The 18,202-nt window shown below is 39.6% G+C and overlaps 1 long non-coding RNA gene across 7 annotated transcripts in view; it reads left to right on the top strand.

Moving 5' to 3' along the window:
* The window catches only part of LOC138424535 (uncharacterized), a 66,835-nt gene that overhangs the window by 2,545 nt on the left and 46,088 nt on the right, over positions 1-18,202 (top strand). For 5 of the 7 annotated variants that reach the window (XR_011250835.1, XR_011250839.1, XR_011250837.1 and 2 more), the window contains exons 2-5: positions 8,515-8,658; positions 12,561-12,626; positions 13,953-14,092; positions 15,000-15,099. This is a non-coding gene — a long non-coding RNA (uncharacterized lncRNA). Of the gene's footprint in view, positions 1-8,514; positions 10,054-12,560; positions 12,627-13,952; positions 14,093-14,342; positions 14,610-14,999; positions 15,276-18,202 lie in introns of those variants that run through there. The other 2 variants (XR_011250840.1, XR_011250838.1) reach the window with 2 other exon arrangements.

Here is an 18,202-nt window from a genome sequence, read left to right as displayed (position 1 = left end):
GAGCTGTGGGGTTCAGTGGGAAATACTAAGCCCCAAACATAAATAAATGAACCAAGTTTTTACAGGCAAGATTGAATACTATTAAATGCCCGCATCTATGACTGTACTAGGAGTTCTCTGTACAACTATTTTAAATTCAAAGAGAATGCGTTCACAAAATGCATACTTAGGCCTGGCCTCTTGATCAAAGCTGTGGAATAATTTGGTCTATAACTGATCATCTCCCACTTTCTTGTTTAAGACTGCCTACAAATAAGTTTGAAGGAAAAATATCATAAGTCTTAAAATGAAACATTATTATAAGAGGCATTCCATAAAATCCTTCATAATTGTTCCTGCCATTACTGTGCCTGTAGGCCCAAAGCACCCCATCTCAGGGAACCCAAACAAAGCCAGTAGTGACCCTGAAACAAAGTTGACTCAGGCATTTCTTGCCGTAGGGGAGGTGGAAGGCCAAAGATCAGACACTGCCCCCAGTTATGCTCTTGGTACCTGGATGGGAAAAGAAAAATAATTTTTTAAGGTGGAGAGAGTACCAGTTGATTGCTTGAGCACATTTTCCAGAACTACTATGTGTAAACATAATTTTTGAAGTAATGTGTTGACAAGATGGTTCTTAGGATTGGTACAACACAGAAGCAATACGATCAAGACAGCTAGCTGTTTTGAGGTACCACTGGGTGGTTCCTCTTTTCAGTGTGCCAGGCCAAAGCTCTGCCACTTCAAATGAGAAGCTGGCTAAGGCTCTAGGAGAGAGAGAAAGTTGTTTCCCCCTCAAAGTGACAGCTGGAGCTGAGTGAGGAAGCTGCCCCTACCTACTTAACCTTGCCTCCTACCATCCCATTCTGCCTTCAACAAATCCTACTCCCCACCTGAGGATTCTCAGAAAACTGTTCCCTGCGAAATGCCAACTTCGGAAGGACATACAAGAACTAGGCCTTCAGTCCTATGGCTCCCCAGAGTTCCTGTCTTTGCCAAGAGGGGGCACGGTTGGCAGTGGCAACAAATCCAGTGTGAGCAGTGTGAGCCAGGGCAATGTGGGAAACCCTGTCTCTACCCATGTGCTCCCACAAATATCTTCACATTGGCAAAATTCGGCCCATTCTTAATGGCCATAGCCTGTGCTTAATAATGGTTCGCTGGTGTATAAAAGGTTGAATTTAATATCAGAGAGGCAGTTTGGGAGTATACATGAATGATATACAAGACTGGGTTATATCAAGACCAAATGTTTGAAAGTTGAGACTTGCCAATACAAGGTTTATGAAGATCACAGCAGTTTGTAAGACACCTAATTACTTTCCTTGATTATTTATCTATTACCTTGAATCTGTTCCTTAGTGTTAATGATCCTGTCATCAATTTGTTTTTCTAGTCCAGTGTACTTTTAAATAGAGGAATTGTGTTACATATTCCAGAAATGTATATTTCATTATTTGTAATGAAAAAAGAAAACTGGCTGTTACTATAGTTGCACATTAACCATAAAATCATGACTACAAACAAGTACTTCCTAACATTAGAATAGAAACATGATTTGGGTATCAATGAGCTGTTATATGGGCTTCCCTGGTGGCTCAAAGGGTAAAGAATCTGCCTGCAGTGCAGGAGACCCGAGTTCGATCCTTGGTTCGGGAAGAACTCCTGGAGAAGGGAATGGTTACCTACTCCAGTATTCTTGTCTAGAGAGTTCCATGGACAGAGGAGCCTGGCAGGCTACAGTCTATGGGGTCCCTAAGAGTCAGACAGGACTAAGTGACTAACACGTTCACTTTCAAGCTGTTATATAGGGTTTCCCAGGTGGTGCCAGTGGTAAAGAACCTGTGTGCCAATGCAGGAGGCATAAGAGACTAGGGTTCAATCCCTGGATCGGGAAGATCCTCTGGAGGAGGGCATGGCAACCCACTCCAGTATTCTTGCCTGGAGAATCCCATGGACAGAGGAGCCTGGCAAGTTACAGTCCATAAGGTCACAAAGAGCTGGACACAACTGAATGACTTAGCACACGCCATTTAATAAAAACTCTGTGTGTGTGTGTATGTGTATCTTTTGATTCAGCAAATTCTGTTTCTGAAATTCTGCTTCATAGACTATTCATACCAAAGAATATTGTCATCAAAAAGAAAAGAATTTTCACTGTACTAGATGTTCTGGAGGAGTTTTCATGAGGTTTGGGGATTTTTTGAATGGGAAAAGCAAGATTTTTAGACTTATATGTAAATATACATATATACATGCATATACTTATTTGATTTTGTGAGGATGATGAAAGATATGAACAAATATATGCCATTTAGTCAAGTTGTTTTGAGAGTTGGAGGGAGTGAGAAAAAAATAAGGAAAAATTACTACTACTATAACCTGATAAATATATATTGATCTATAGATGTTTGTATATATTTAGAGCTCCTTTAAGAAATTAGGAGAAAAAAGTGTGTATCTACTGGCTTAAAGGGGTGTTACCTTTAAAAAGCAAGTATTTGGAGTCTATGTCTATTAAACCAAGATATGCATGAAAGTGAAAGTGGCTCATTTGTGTCCAACTCTTTGCGACCCCATGAACTGTATGGCATGGAATTCTCCAGGCCACAATACTGGAGTGGGTAGCCTTTCACTTCTCCAGAGGATCTTCCCAACCCAGCAATTGAACCCAGGTCTCCTGCTTTGCAGGCAGAATCTTTATCAGCTGAGCCACAGGGAAAGCCCAAGATGTGCATACTAACATATTAATAAATGCTTGTGTAAGTATAACCAAACAATGAGAAGGGTGCAGAATGATACAGACGAGTTTGTTAATATTACCAGTGTTTTGTATGTGGGGTATGAGAGAAAGAAAGAAATCAAAGATGAATCCTAAATTTTTACCTCTACACCTAGATAACTGGTGAAGACTTGAGACTGGGAGAAAGAGGTTGGAATTAATAATTATGCTTTCAGTGTATTAAGGCAGGAAGTGCTGATAAACATTCAGATGGAGATATCAAGTGAGCAGTTCAAAATACCCATCAGGAATCCCATGAGGATTCCTCATAAGAAAATAGAAATTTTGGAGTCCTCAGTATACAAGTGATATTTAAAGCTATATGACTGCACAAGATTTCCTAGGGAAAAAGTACAACTAAAGAAGAAAAGCAGATAAAAAGACAGTACTCAGGATTGAGCATTTGAGAACTTAGCCTTTACGAGTTATAAAGAATAATAAGCCAGCAAAGGGACACAGGTGAAATTAATAACAAACAGGAGCGTGTGGCCACATCAGTTCAGTTCAGTTCAGTCGCTCACTCGTGTCCGACTCTTTGCGACCCCATGAATCGCAGCACGCCAGGCCTCCCTGTCCATCACCATCTCCCAGAGTTCACTCAGACTCACATCCATCGAGTCCGTGATGCCATCCAGCCATCTCATCCTCTGTCGTCCCCTTCTCCTCCTGCCCACAATCCCTCCCAGCATCAGAGTCTTTTCCAATGAGTCAACTCTTCGTGTGAGGTGGCCAAAATCCTGGAGCTTCAGCTTTAGCATCATTCCTTCCAAAGAAATCCCAGGGTTGATCTCCTTCAGAATGGACTGGTTGGATCTCCTTGCAGTCCAAGGGACTCTCAAGAGTCTTCTCCAACACCACAGTTCAAACGCATCAATTCTTCAGCGCTCAGCCTTCTTCACAGTCCAACTCTCACATCCATACATGACCACAGGAAAAACCATAGCCTTGACTAGACGGACCTTAGTCGGCAAAGTAATGTCTCTGCTTTTGAATATGCTATCTAGGTTGGTCATAACTTTCCTCCCAAGGAGTAAGCGTCTTTTAATTTCATGACTGCAGTCACCATCTGCAGTGACTTTGGAGCCCAAAAAAATAAAGCCTGACACTGTTTTCACTGTTTCCCCATCTATTTCCCATGAAGTGATGGGACCAGATGCCATGATCTTCGTTTTCTGAATGTTGAGCTTTAAGCCAACTTTTTCACTCTCCTCTTTCACTTTCATCAAGAGGCATTTTAGCTCCTTTTTGCTTTCTGCCATAAGGGTGGTATCATCTGCATATCTGGGGTTATTGATATTTCTCCCGGCAATCTTGATTCCATTGTGCTCCACATAGAGGCCATGAAAAGAAAGCTTCTAAATGAATTAACAAAAAAATTAAGAAGCAATATTGCTTTCTGCTCTTAGCTGCTTTGCACATTTATTCTTGTATCGGTTCTCAATTGTCAGGCCTAGTGGGAAGCCAAAAATCTGCACTTCCATCCAACAAGAACAAGGCACTACTCCCCTCTGGGGTATCATAGAAGGTGAAATGGGAAACCTGAAATTTCACCCCCACCTGGCACTTAGGAGATGACACTCTATTCCATCTGGCCTAGTGTCAGAGAGGTCATTCTAAAATAGAAGGTTTACAAAAGATCCAGAGTCTCAATGCTTTGACGGTCCAGGATGCCATTTTAAAAAAATCATTCATCAGGAGAATTACAAACTGAATGACAAAATACAATTGTGAAAGATGCTGACAGCAGAAGGAGAAAGACAAAGACCATGTGTCACTTACGGGTAGAATCTAAAATATGACACCAATGAACCTATCTATACATCAGAGAGAGTCAGAGTCCCCAGAAAAGAGAAGAAAGAAAAGCTCAAAAGTACTCAAAGAAACAATGGCTGAAAACTTACAAATTTGTCAAAATAGATAAACCTACAGATTCAAGAAGTTGAACATATCCAAAACAGAATAGACCCAAAGAAATCTATACCCAGGTACATCAAATTTAAACTTCTGAAAACTAAAAAAAGAAAAAATCTTGAAAACTGTGAAAGAGCAATAACACCTACAGGAAACATTTTTTGGATGGCAGATTTCTCATCAGCACCATGGTGGTCAGAAGGAAGTAGCACAACATTATCCAGTTTCTGAAAGAAAACTGTTAGGGACTTCCCTGGTGGTCCAGTGGCTAAGGCTTGGCACTCCCAATGCAGGGGGCCCAGCTTCGATCCCTGTTCAGGTAGCTAGATACCATATAGGCAAATAAAGATCCTGTATGCCACACTAAGACCTGGTGCGACCAAAATAAATAACAATAATAATAAAATAAGCCTATGGGAAAAGAAAAACCCTGTCAATTCCAAATTCTACCAATGGGAAGATTATCCTTTAGGAATGAAAGAAAACTTAGAAAAGCTAAGAATTTGTCACCAATGAACTTACTATAAAAATTCCTGGAGAATGTTCTTCAAATATAAAGGAAATAGTGAAAGATGGAAGTTCAGGCTATCAGGAAAAAGGAAAGCACGATAGAACAAAATATTGCTAAATACAATATACTTCCTGTTCTCAAGGTTTCTAAACTATGTTTGACGGTTGAAACAAAAAAATATCTCTATATAATATCTGATTTAGTTTGCAGTGACTATAGAAGAAATATCTAAGTTATAAATAGGGGAGGGTACAGGGACTTAAAGGGAGCTACGGTTTCTATACTTAATTTGAATGGGTAAAATATTAAAACCAGTTTAGTTCAGTTCAGTTCAGTTGCTCAGTTGTATCCGACTCTTTGTGACCCCATGAATCGCAGCACTCCCTGTCCATCACCAACTCCCGGAGTTCACTCAGATTCATGTCCATCGAGTCAGTGATGCCATCCAGCCATCTCATCCTCTGTCGTCCCCTTCTCCTCCTGCTCACAATCCCTCCCAGCATCAGAGTCTTTTCCAATGAGTCAACTCTTCGCATGACGTGTCCAAGTATTGGAGTTTCAGCTTTAGCATCATTCCTTCCAAAGAAATCCCAGGGTTGATCTCCTTCAGAATGGACTGGTTGGATCTTCTTGCAGTCCAAGGGACTCTCAAGAGTCTTCTCCAACACCACAGCTCAAAAGCATCAATTCTTCAGCGCTCAGCCTTCTTCACAGTCCAACTCTCACATTCATACACGACCACTGGAAAAACCATAGCCTTGACTAGACGGACCTTAGTCGGCAAAGTACTGTCTCTGCTTTTGAATACGCTATCTAGGTTGGTGATAACTTTCCTTCCAAGGAGTAAGCATCTTTTAATTTCATGGCTGCAGTCACCATCTGCAGTGATTTTGGAGCCCAAAACAATAAAGTCTGACACTGTTTCCCCATCTATTTCCCATGAAGTGATGGGACTGGATGCCATGGTCTTCGTTTTCTGAATGTTGAGCTTTAAGCCAGCTTTTTCACTCTCCACTCTCACTTTCATCAAGAGGCTTTTTAGCTCCTCTTCACTTTCTGCCATAAGGGTGGTATCATCTGCATATCTGAGGTTATTGATATTTCTCCCGGCAGTCTTGATTCCAGCTTGTGTTTCTTCCAGCCCAGTGTTTCTCATGATGTACTCTGCATGTAAGTTAAATAATCAGGGTGACAATATACAGCCTTGACGTACTCCTTTTCCTATTTGGAACCAGTCCGTTGTTCCATGTCCAGTTCTAACTGTTGCTTCCTGACCTGCATACAGATTTCTCAAGAGGCAGGTCAGGTAGTCTGGTATTCCATCTCTTTCAGAATTTTCCACAGTTTATTGTGATCCACACAGTCAAAGGCTTTGGCATAGTCAATCAAGCAGAAATAGATGTTTTTCTGGAACTCTCTTGCTTTTTCCATGATCCAGTGGATGTTGGCAATTTGATCTCTGGTTCCTCTGCCTTTTCTAAAACCAACTTGAACATCAGGGAGTTCACGGTTCACGTATTGCTGAAGTCTGGCTTGGAGAATTTTGAGCATTACTTTACTAGCATGTGAGATGAGTGCAATTGTGCGGTAGTTTGAGCTTTCTTTGGCATTGCCTTTCTTTGGGACTGGAATGAAAACTGACCTTTTCCAGTCCTGTGGCCACTGCTGAGTTTTCCAAATTTGCTGGCATATAGAGTGCAGCACTTTCACAGCATCATCTTTCAGGATTTGAAATAGCTCAACTGGAATTCCATCATCTCCACTAGCTTTATTCATAGCGATGCTTTCCAAGGCCTACTTGACTTCACATTCCAGGATGTCTGGGTCTAGATGAGTGATCACACCATTGTGATTATCTTGGTCATGAAGATCTTTTTTGTACAGTTCTTCTGTGTATTCTTGCCACCTCTTCTTAATATCTTCTGCTTCTGTTAGGTCCCTACCATTTCTGTCCTTTATCGATCTCATCTTTGCATGAAGTGTTCCCTTGGTATCTCTAATTTTCTTGAAGAGATCTCTAGTCTTTCCCATTCTGTTGTTTTCCTCTATTTCTTTGCATTGATTGCTGAAGAAGGCTTTCTTATCTCTTCTTGCTATTCTTTGGAACTCTGCATTCAGATGCTTATATCTTTCCTTTTCTCCTTTGCTTTTCACCTCTCTTCTTTTCATAGCTATTTGTAAGCCCTCTCCAGACAGCCATTTTGCTTTTTTGCATTTCTTTTCCATGGGGATGGTCTTGATCCCTGTCTCCTGTACAATGTCACGAACCTCATTCCATAGTTCATCAGGCTCTCTATCTATCAGACCTAGGCCCTTAAATCTATTTCTCACTTCCACTGTATAATCATAAGGAATTTGATTTAGGTCATACCTGAATGGTCTAGCGGTTTTCCCTACTTTCTTCAATTCAAGTCTGAATTTGGTAATAAGGAGTTCATGATCTGAGCCACAGTCAGCTCCTGGTCTTGTTTTTGTTGACTGTATAGAGCTTCTCCATCTTTGGCTGCAAAGAATATAATCAATCTGATTTTGGTGTTGACCATCTGGTGATGTCCATGTGTAGAGTCTTCTCTTGTGTTTTTGGAAGAGGGTGTTTGCTATGACCAGTGCATTTTCTTGACAAAACTCTTATTAGTCTTTGCCCTGCTTCATTCTGCATTCCAAGGCCAAATTTGCCTGTTACTCCAGGTGTTTCTTGACTTCCACCCTTTGCACTCCAGTCCCCTATAATGAAAAGGACATCTTTTTGGGGTGTTAGTTCTAAAAGGTCTTGTAGGTCTTCATAGAACTGTTTAACTTCAGCTTCTTCAGCGTTACTGGTTGGGGCATAGACTTGGATTACTGTGATATTGAATGGTTTGCCTTGGAAACGAACAGAGATCATTCTGTCGTTTTTGAGATTGCATCCAAGTACTGCATTTTGGAATCTTTTGTTGACCATGATGGCTACTCCATTTCTTCTAAGGGATTCCTGCCCGCAGTAGTAGATACAATGGTCATCTGAGTTAAATTCACACATTCCAGTCCATTTTAGTTTGCTGATTGTTAGAATGTCGACGTTCACTCTTGCCATCTCCTGTTTGACCACTTCCAATTTGCCTTGATTCATGGACCTGACATTCCAGGTTCCTATGCAATATAGCTCTTTACAGCATGGAACCTTGTTTCTATCACCAGTCCCATCCACAACTGGGTATTGTTTTTGCTTTGGCTCCATCCCTTCATTCTTTCTGGAGTTATTTCTCCACTGATCTCCAGTAGCATATTGGGCACCTACTGACCTGGGGAGTTCCTCTTTCAGTATCCTATCATTTTGCCTTTCCATGGGCAGCGGCCCAGGGCCAGGGGCGGCAGCCGAGAGTAGCAACCCCAGACATCCAAGGAGTGGTGGCTGCGCGGCACAGGAGCGCCTAGAGGAGCTATTCCACGTTGAAGGTCAGGAAGGGTGGCAGTGAGGAGATACCCTTCGTCCAAGGTAAGGAGCAGCGGCTGCGCTTTGCTGGAGCATCCGTGAAGAGATACCCCACAGCCAAGGTAGGAGAAACCCAAGTAAGATGGTAGGTGTTGCAAGAGGACATCAGAGGGCAAACACACTGAAACCATACTCACAGAAAACTAGTCAATCTAATCACACTAGGACCACAGCCTTGTTTAACTCAATGAAACTAAGCCATACCCACGGGGCAACCCAAGACGGGCAGGTCATGGTGGGGAGGTCTGACAGAATGTGGTCCACCGGAGAAGGGAATGGCAAACCACTTCAGTATTCTTCCCTTGAGAACCCCATGAACAGTATTAAAACCAGTAGACTATGTTAAGTAATGTATGTATAATGTAATATTTAGAGTAAATACCCCCCAAAAAATCTGTGCAAGACATACACTCAGAACATTATAGAGCACTTCCCTGGCGGTCCAGTGGTTAAGAGTCCGCCTGCCAGTGCAGCAAACATGGGTTCAGCTGCTGGTCCAGGAAGATTCCACATGCACAGAGCGCTTAGCCCATGCGCCACAACTACTGAGCATGCGCTGTAGAACTCGCGAGCCACAACAATATACTCGATCCGTATCTCACACCAGAAACAAAAAGTAACTCTAGAGGAGTCATAGGCCTAAATGTCAAACCTCGCATTATAAAACTTTGAAAAACAGGGGAAACCTTTTGTGACCTTGACTTAGGCAATAAAAGCTCAGTCCATAAAACTACAAATTGATAAAATGGACTTTACCAGAATTTAAAATTCCTGCTTCTTAAAAGACAGTGTTAGGAAAATGAAAACACAAAGCGCAACCTAGGAGAAAAATCTTTGCAATGCATATATCTAATAAAGAACTTGAATCCAGAATATGCAAAGAATTGTCAAAAATCACCAGTAAGAAAAGAGCACAATTTTTTAAATGAGTAAGAGTTCTGAACAGGCACTTCATCAAAGAAGACATCCAGATGGCAAAGAAGAACATGAAAAGTGCTCAACATCATTAGTCATTGAAAGAGAAAGTTGCTCAGTTGTGTCTGACTCTTTGCGACCCCATGTACTATATAGTCCATGGAATTCTCCAGGCCAGAATACTGGAGTGGGTAGTCTTTCCCTTCTCCAGGGGTTCTTCCCAACCCAGAGATCGAACCCGGGTCTCCCACATTGCAGGTGTATTCTTTACCAGCTGAGCCACCAGGGAAACCCAAGAATACTGGAGTGGGTAGCCTATCCCTTCTCCAGTGGATCTTCCCAACCCAGGAATCGAGCTGCAGTCTCACACTGTATGTGTATTCTTTACCCAACTGAGCTATCAGGGAAGCCATTGAGGAAATGCAAATTTAAAATGGAACAAGATGTCACTACACACCTATCACAACAGCTAAAGTCAAAAAGGTTGGCTATTTTCAATATGGGCAAAGATGCATTTTACTTTCTTCTTGCTGGTGGGAGGTTCAAGATGCAATAATTTGTCTTTTGTTTTGGAGGTGACATCCCCGACTGCTGAACTCCTAAAATTTTTTACTGATGTGGTGGCCCCCAATTCTTCATAAGATTGATCTTCCAGTCGTTGTAGCACATAATGAAGACTCCTCCATGCTGGCCATTTATTGCTTATTTGGTTCATTAATATGATGTCATCTACATAGTGGACCAATGTGATATTCTGAAGAATGTCCATATTATTTGGATTTCTCCATTTTATAGTTTGACCAAAGTCAAAGAGTTAAGGTAGCTTTGGGAAAAACTGTAAATGTACACCATCGTCCATTTCTAATGAATGTGAACTGTTTTTGAGATTAGAGATTGTCCAATGTTTACAGACTCTTTTAACCCTATTGTAATATGCAGAGCATCTGTTCATTTGGTTCATACTACTTAACCCTAGCATATAACTGAACATAATTCAGTATAGCCAAGTACCCCATATAGTAGAGATAGTTTTTTTTGTCATTTTGTCCCTTCTGCTGCTGCTGCTGCTACTGCTGCTAAGTTGCTTCAGTCTTGTCCGACTCTGCGACTCCATAGACGGCCACCCACCTGGCTCCCCCGTCCCTGGGATTCTCCAGGCAAGAATACTGGAGTGGGTTGCCATTTCCTTCTCCAATGCATGAAAGTGAAAAGTGAAAGTGAAGTTGCTCAGTCATGTCCGACTCCTAGCGATCCCGTGGACTGCAACCTACCAGGCTCCTCCATCCATGAGATCTTCCCGGCAAGAGTACTGGAGTGGGTTGCCATTGCCTTCTCCGTCCAGTTGCCAACTCAGCCTAATACAGTCTAATTTCTGCCTCACCAGACAGCATTCACGACTCAGAGAGGAAACTCATGCAGTAATTTTCCATGCTTTTTTAAAATTGAGAAGTGGTTTGTGTCTAGAGAACTGATGCTCAGATCTTACTGAAAAGGCTCATTTGTATTGAGTTACACAAATGATGCCCTTTGCTACTGTTTCATCTAACCCAAGGACCTAAGGAAGTTGACATTAATCCCAAGCCTGGAGTAATAAATTAGTAGTCTCTTCTTCCCTCTATGGACATCTTTGTTTTTATGTTTTGGTTTACCAGTTATGATGGCACTAGAGAACTTTTTCAAAAACGTGCTCTTTCAACAGCAATTTCCTGACTCCTCTCTATCTGCCAAAACCTGTGGGTAGAAACAGAGGATACAGAGATAAAGTAATCTCTGGCTTTGGGAGGCTCTCAGAGTAACTGGGAAAACACTTCAAACAGTTCAGGGACAGTACTGTATTGAAAGTACTGTAAAGATGGAACCAGAGTGCTATGGGAAAAGGAAGTAACTCTTTATGTCTAGAGGAGTTTAGAAAGGACATGATACATAAGCTGAGCACTGATTAATAGTCATCTGACAGAAAAGATTGCAGATGAGAGCAACCTAGGCAGTGAATGTTAGCCCCATTAGCGAGTTTCTTAGTAACTTTGGGTTATACTTAAAGCCAAGTATGGATCATATGTGAAGAAGGGTTTGCTTTGCTACAAAGAACCAAAGCAGTGGCTAGACAGCTTTATATGCTAGGTTATGGGAATCTGAGGGCTTCCCTGATGGTAAAGAAGTCTCCTGCAATGCAGGAGGCCTGGGTTGGGAAGATCTGGAGAGGTGAACAGCTACCCCAGTATTCTGGCCTGGAGAATTCCCTGGACTGTATAGTTCACAGGGTCACTAAGAGTTGGACACAACTGAGCAACTTTCACTTCGATGAGAATCTGAATGTCTTTACATGGACTTTCAACAATGGAGCAACAGCTAGCTAAGGCAAAAGACTACCTGGAATCAGTCTTAAATATTAATACATGCTCATCATGTGAGAACATCTGGCTCATCTGCCATGCCTGGCTTCCTAGGGTTTGTACTGTGCTGTAGTATCACAGCCATCAGGAATGAGCCTCCTAGGCCCTTGGAATACATTTTCACAGCTTTAAACTTTTTTAGTCCTTTACACATTCATGCAGAATGAGGAATCCAATGATCACTTATAGTTGGGCTCCTTGGTGGAGTGAGGGCCGCTTTTTTTCTCAAAGAATGCTTAAAGGATAGTTTGGGTCATCACGGTTGAATTTTGTCAAAGTTTTTAAACTGTTGGAAACATGACTCATACAAAATGAATATGTGTCAAAGATTTATTGTAATAACTTATTAATAAAGGAGCCAGTTAGTTAAAGCTGGTTATAAGAGCATGTTGAAGAATTGGGTATTCATAGAGATTTGTAAAAGAAGACTAAGAGTAAAAGAGGAATGTTAGAATTAAAATATTAGATTTGATATAAAAGAGGAGAGCATTCAAACTGTACCCTTCGGGGTTATTTTTTCTGTTGGATAATATCAAGCATATAATTTGAGATTCTAAGCTCATAATTGATAGTAATGACAATGCTTTATTTCCTTAGGCTAGGTAATGAAATAACTTTTGGACGAGACCACCAGCCCTGTTAGTTCCCAGTAATGCACTGAAAGTACGTGCCACCTACCTTCTTGCCTTTTTTCCAAGTAATTTTTCTTAACAACATTTCATGTTTCTAAAGCCAGGCATTTGAGCTGTCTTATCCCACCCCACCTCTGTCTGTCCCAGCATGCCTTTGTAAGCCTAACTGCCCTCTACACCTTACTCTCTACGCATACCACTCTCTTCTACTTTAGAGCTATTGCCCACCCTGTCCCATCAGCCAAAGACCCTGAGGTTCATTGCCAGAGGTCAAAGAACAAGTTATCCTTCAAGGGGAAATGCAGTTGGTACCCTCTTCTCACAATCAGTGCTGTAATGAATCCCACTTGATACTCTTCCAAATTACTTAGTACCAGTTTATCTTGGCTAGTCTAAAAAAAATGGTTTCTTGGGATTTCACTATTTTATTTGCTTGGAACATCTCTAGAGACAGCCTGATGTAAAACTAAGTCTTCAGCTATTAATGCATTTGCTCTTGTTTAATTGGATTTGATGGCTTGGGCACACCTGCACAAAAGCTTTCAAGTGAAATGTGCATTTTGTTGTGTGAGCCTAATTTGAAACTGGCCCTAGGGGACATTTTGTACAATTGGTGGGAAATTTGTGATATCATGTTGAGACTTAAAAAGTGACTAAATTCAGCTTTGACTGAATTTTTTATGCAAAAAAATAAATTAAAAAAACCTTGAAAATTGGACCACAAAAAGAAGGCTGAAAGGTCATTAATTCTGACAGTTGATCATGGGACAAACTGCATATCCAAATGCAAAAGAATGAATTTGTTATTATACTAAGTGAAGTAAGCCAGATAAAGACAAATATCATATATATGTTTTATCTGAAAAACATGATACAAATAAACTTATTTACAAAACAGCAATAGACTCATAGACGTAGCAAACAAGCTTACCAACGAAGACAGGGGTGAGGGACAAATTAGGAGTTTCAAATTAAAATATACAAACTGTTGTACTATATGTAAAATAGATAACCAATAAGGACTTACTGTATAGCACAGGGAACTATACTCAATATCTTGTAATAACCTAAAATGGAAGAGACTATAAAAATATATATATAACTGAATCGCTTTGCAGTATATCTGAAACTAATACAATATTATAAATCAAGTGTATTTCAATGAAAAAATTTTAATGCAAAAAAGAAAGTGAATTTCAACTACTACCTCACACAATTAGCTCAAAATAGACCAAACACCTAAATGAAACTGTAAAACTCTTAGATGAAAACATAGGTGTAAGTCTTTTTGACCACGAATTTGTCAGTGTTTTATTAAATTTGATACCAAGTGTTTTGTGTATTCTCCCCATCTCAGATGGAGTTTATTTCCTTCTTGTGCTAAATCTACTTGTGTCTAATCCATGGACTGTTTTCTGAACCCATCCTCTGATTTAACCTTGTTCGTGGGAGAGCCCAGAGGACACTCCTTTTATCAAAGCAGTCAAGAATGCACAGGTGAGAGAGGTACTAGCATCAAGCAAAAACAGTGATGACTGGTCTTTGGAATCTGGGGCTAACAGTCGAGATGCTCTTAGACAACCAGCCTTCCTCATAGGATGCAAAGATATCAATAATAGAGGCCAAGTGATATAGCATGTAACTCTTAAGAAGCAAAGTGGGCACAATTATCTTAATTACATGAAAGCTCTAGAATGGGTTAATAGAAATGGTGTATAGTCATTGTCTTACATTATTTTCCCAACAGTCCAGTGAGGCAAGTATTCGATCCCATTTTCTAGAGAATCTGCATGCAAGTCAAGGCTGAGAAGGACTGACACCTTTGCCAAAGATCCACAGAAAGGCAGACCTGGCCTCAACTCCAGGGCCACCTACCACCCAAGTCCAAGTATTAGCATCAGACCACACTGCTTAGGAAAGAAGTATGAGAGACACTTCCAACCCTGCCAGTGGCTGATAGATCTCTGGGAGACAGAAACAGCATGAACTTATTCAGAGGAGGAACAGAAATGATGTATGTTGAAACTTGATTTTATGGAATTTTCATGAGAACTGAGAAGTTAGCACTGAACTGCTTAGATATACTGCATAAAGCTGATGAATTGAACAGCACAAAGGGTGCTATGGTACATCACCCAAATTCCCCTCTGGACTTATTAGGCACTTACCTCAGTAGCAGCCCGTGGGTTCTAATCACAGGACATAGAGCTTCTGAAATTCCATACCATGCTCCATGCTTGACCTCGTCACAGCAGTGGTGCTCCTTTAAAATTGTGGAGGATCATCCTCCTATCCTTGAACACTCTAAACTCACTTGCTCCCTTTACTTCCTCAGAGAATCACGGGTCAACTACTACAAAAATTTCCTTTATCTTTACCCTGGCATCTGCTTTCTTCCCTTTAGGAAGCTCTCCTGCTCATAGACTGAAAACCTGGCTGCTCTGTGTCTAGACAGTAGAAGTTCTGGGGATGAACAGTGCTGATGGTTGCACAACATTGTGAAGGTACTTAATGCCACTGAACTGTGCGCCTAAATACAGGACGTGTCATCAGTGTGTTTGCTTCATAACCTTGAAACTGCTACTTTCGTTCCTTTAAGAGATGGAAAATGTTAGCTATATAACCCAGTTGTTAACAACTTTCTTCTTTGCCATTAAATCAGAATTACTTACTACCAGAAGACATCTGAGTTTATTTTTTACATGAAACAAAAATGTTAATACTTACTTCAAGGAACATGACAGTAACCACTAGGAAATAAATCTTATAAGATTTTTAAAATCCATCAGGTTTAGTTTAAAGTGATACAGATCTAATATAATTAAGTTGTCCATTCTATAATTATCAAAAACAGGATAATATATTAATATACTATTTCTTAGAACTTTCTTGGTGGTCCAGTGGTTAAGACTCTGTGCTGCCAATGCAGGGGACCCAGGTTTCATCCCTGATCGGGGAATAGATCCCACATGCCACGACTAAGAGTTCTAAAGATGCTGCACGCCACAATGAACACCAAAGGTTCTACGTGCCCCAGCCAAGAACCTGGCACAGCCAAATAAGTAAAGGGGTACAATATTTTAAATATATAAATATATTGTTTCTTAACTAATTTATAATACAATGTAATATATAGCTAAAATTATAAATCACTTATAAAGCAAAGAGGATGATCAATGCATGGTTTCCTTGGGTAGAATGTACATATGGATGTGATGTAAATTCTGGCATTTAGCTTTTAAAAAAATAAAAAATCAAGTATGAAAATAGTAAATAACTCGATTATTTTCATTATAAGAAATCTTTTCCTATTTAATGAAGCAGAAAAGTATTTATTACTAAAAAGTGATTAAACTAGCATGTAATTTCTTTCCTTTTTTCCCCCCAGGCCAAAAAACAAACCAAAAAACCCCTTCAGTTTTTAAAACAACAAAGATTTACCATAATAACAAATATTTCATGATATGATTTGATAAAAATTTTAACTACTTACTATCAAGTAATGCACAACAAATCTAAAATAAATCACTTAAAAGTTTTATCTGGGAGTTTTATCCAGTGTATCTGAAGAGACTTAGTAGTCCAATGAAAACATTCCAGGTATATTTAAAAGAATCACTGTCAATAGTTGATGCTTTTTTTCTTTCAGGAATGATCATTTAAAGACCTGCTTACATTACATAAATACAGAAAGATATTTTTGGCATTCAGGATAGAATTTCTTACTTTTTTTTTAAATTGAAGTATAGTTGATTTACAACATCATGTTAATTTCAAGTGTATAAGAGTGATTTAATTATATACACACACACACACACACACACACACGCATATATACACATATATTCCTTTTCAGATTCTTTTCCCTTATAGTACTGTGTGTATGTCATTCCCAATCTCCCATTTTATCCCTCCTCCATCCCCTTTGGTAACCATAAGTTTTTTTCTAGGTCTGTGAGTCTATTTTGTAAATATGTTCATTTATCATATTTTAGTTTTCATGTATAAGTGATATCATATGATATTTGTCTTTCTCTTTCTGACTTACTTAGTATGATAATCTCTAGGTCCATCAGCGCTGCTGCAAATGGCAGTATTTCATTCCTTTTATGACTTATGCTCATGCTTTTTTTGGTCTGCTCACAAGTGATTATCTAACAAGAGCTAGGCATTCTTGGGCAATAGGGGATAGAAGAGACAAAATTATTAATAAAAGTTACCAATATTCCCACTGCCTCACTCTATCATTTATCTGAATTCAGAACTTGGGGCAGAGTGCCCTGTTCTTAATTTAACCTTACTCTTAATAGAAATGAGCCCAAGACAGAGAGAGATCGGAAACCCCCTCCAAGAGTAGAGAAGGTTAAGGTGTATGCCTTTTTCTTATAAAGGGACAAAGGGCTGTTGGTTATCCAGACCTAGATCAGACCAATGTTAGAAAATTTATGGGCAATGAGGACCTGGAAACATGTATCAAAGCTATAGGAAGGCCTTCTCATGCGCTCAGGGGAATCAGATCCTACTTTGCAAGACCATACATCTTAGTCACAATGGAACTGGTGAAGCGATGTTGTCTCTTCACTCTGCCAAATTCAGCAGGAATTGGAGAAGTCCCTTCATCGGCCAGAAAAGGGAGGGACTATGACTTTTTAATGAGTAATAATACCTTTCTTCTTAATTTGTACACGGTTTTCATGAATACACTTTATTTTTATGTACTGTTGCTTTTATTATTTATGTCTAGTGCTCACACACACTGGTTTTCATGTTTATTTGACATTAAAATTATTGAGAGATCTTTTAATTCTGTTAATAGTTAGCCAAAATTTGATTTTCTTTTTAGAACTCTTTTGTTTGAAGATCTGTAATCACTTTGTGATTTTAAGTTCCTTTATTGAGACTACTCCCAACACTTTTTAAAGGCTCAATCTACCTAAACTCTTACGCTTGGGAAATGGCTCAAGAGACGCTAATTTATCAACATAATGAAATACCATGCAGTCAACAGCAATGTTGAAGGCAAACAATATGGACTTGCACAGTAGCATCTTTTTAAAAAATTGTTTTGCTTTCTAGTTGACAAGTTTGTGTTTTATGTGTACAGCACAGTGATTCAGTTATAGTGATACATATATTCATTCTTTTTCAGATTCTTTCCCCATATAATTTAATACAGAATATTAAGTAGAGATCCTGGTGCTATACAGTAGGTCCTTGTTGGTTATCTATTTTGTATTTAGTAGTGTGTGTATATTAATCCCAAGCTTAAATAGCATCTTAAATGCAGAAACTAGAACACTGATTAGAGTGAGTCAGATTATTTCAGTTCAGAGTTGAATTGGAAAAATTTAACATATTAAGTTGGGAGAAACATGAGGAATTTTTCCATTAAGTCGTTTTCTTCAACATGGTTAAAATATGTTATACAATAAAAATATGCAGTGTATGTCAAGAGCAGTGATCATTGTTAACAAGTAAACTAAAATATTCCTTGAAAATTGATTAATAAAGAAAAGGACTTTCAAAGGGCAAAGAGCTTAAGTTATAAAAGGGAGAGTTGGTTATGGAAAAAATGTATTCCACAAAAGCCTGCCGAAAAGACCCAAA

This window comes from Ovis canadensis, chromosome 19 (genome assembly GCF_042477335.2).
Source record: "Ovis canadensis isolate MfBH-ARS-UI-01 breed Bighorn chromosome 19, ARS-UI_OviCan_v2, whole genome shotgun sequence".
Classification (NCBI taxonomy): domain Eukaryota; kingdom Metazoa; phylum Chordata; class Mammalia; order Artiodactyla; family Bovidae; genus Ovis; species Ovis canadensis.
Note: the sequence above shows the minus strand (reverse complement) of the source record. Positions and strands in the feature narration are given on the sequence as shown.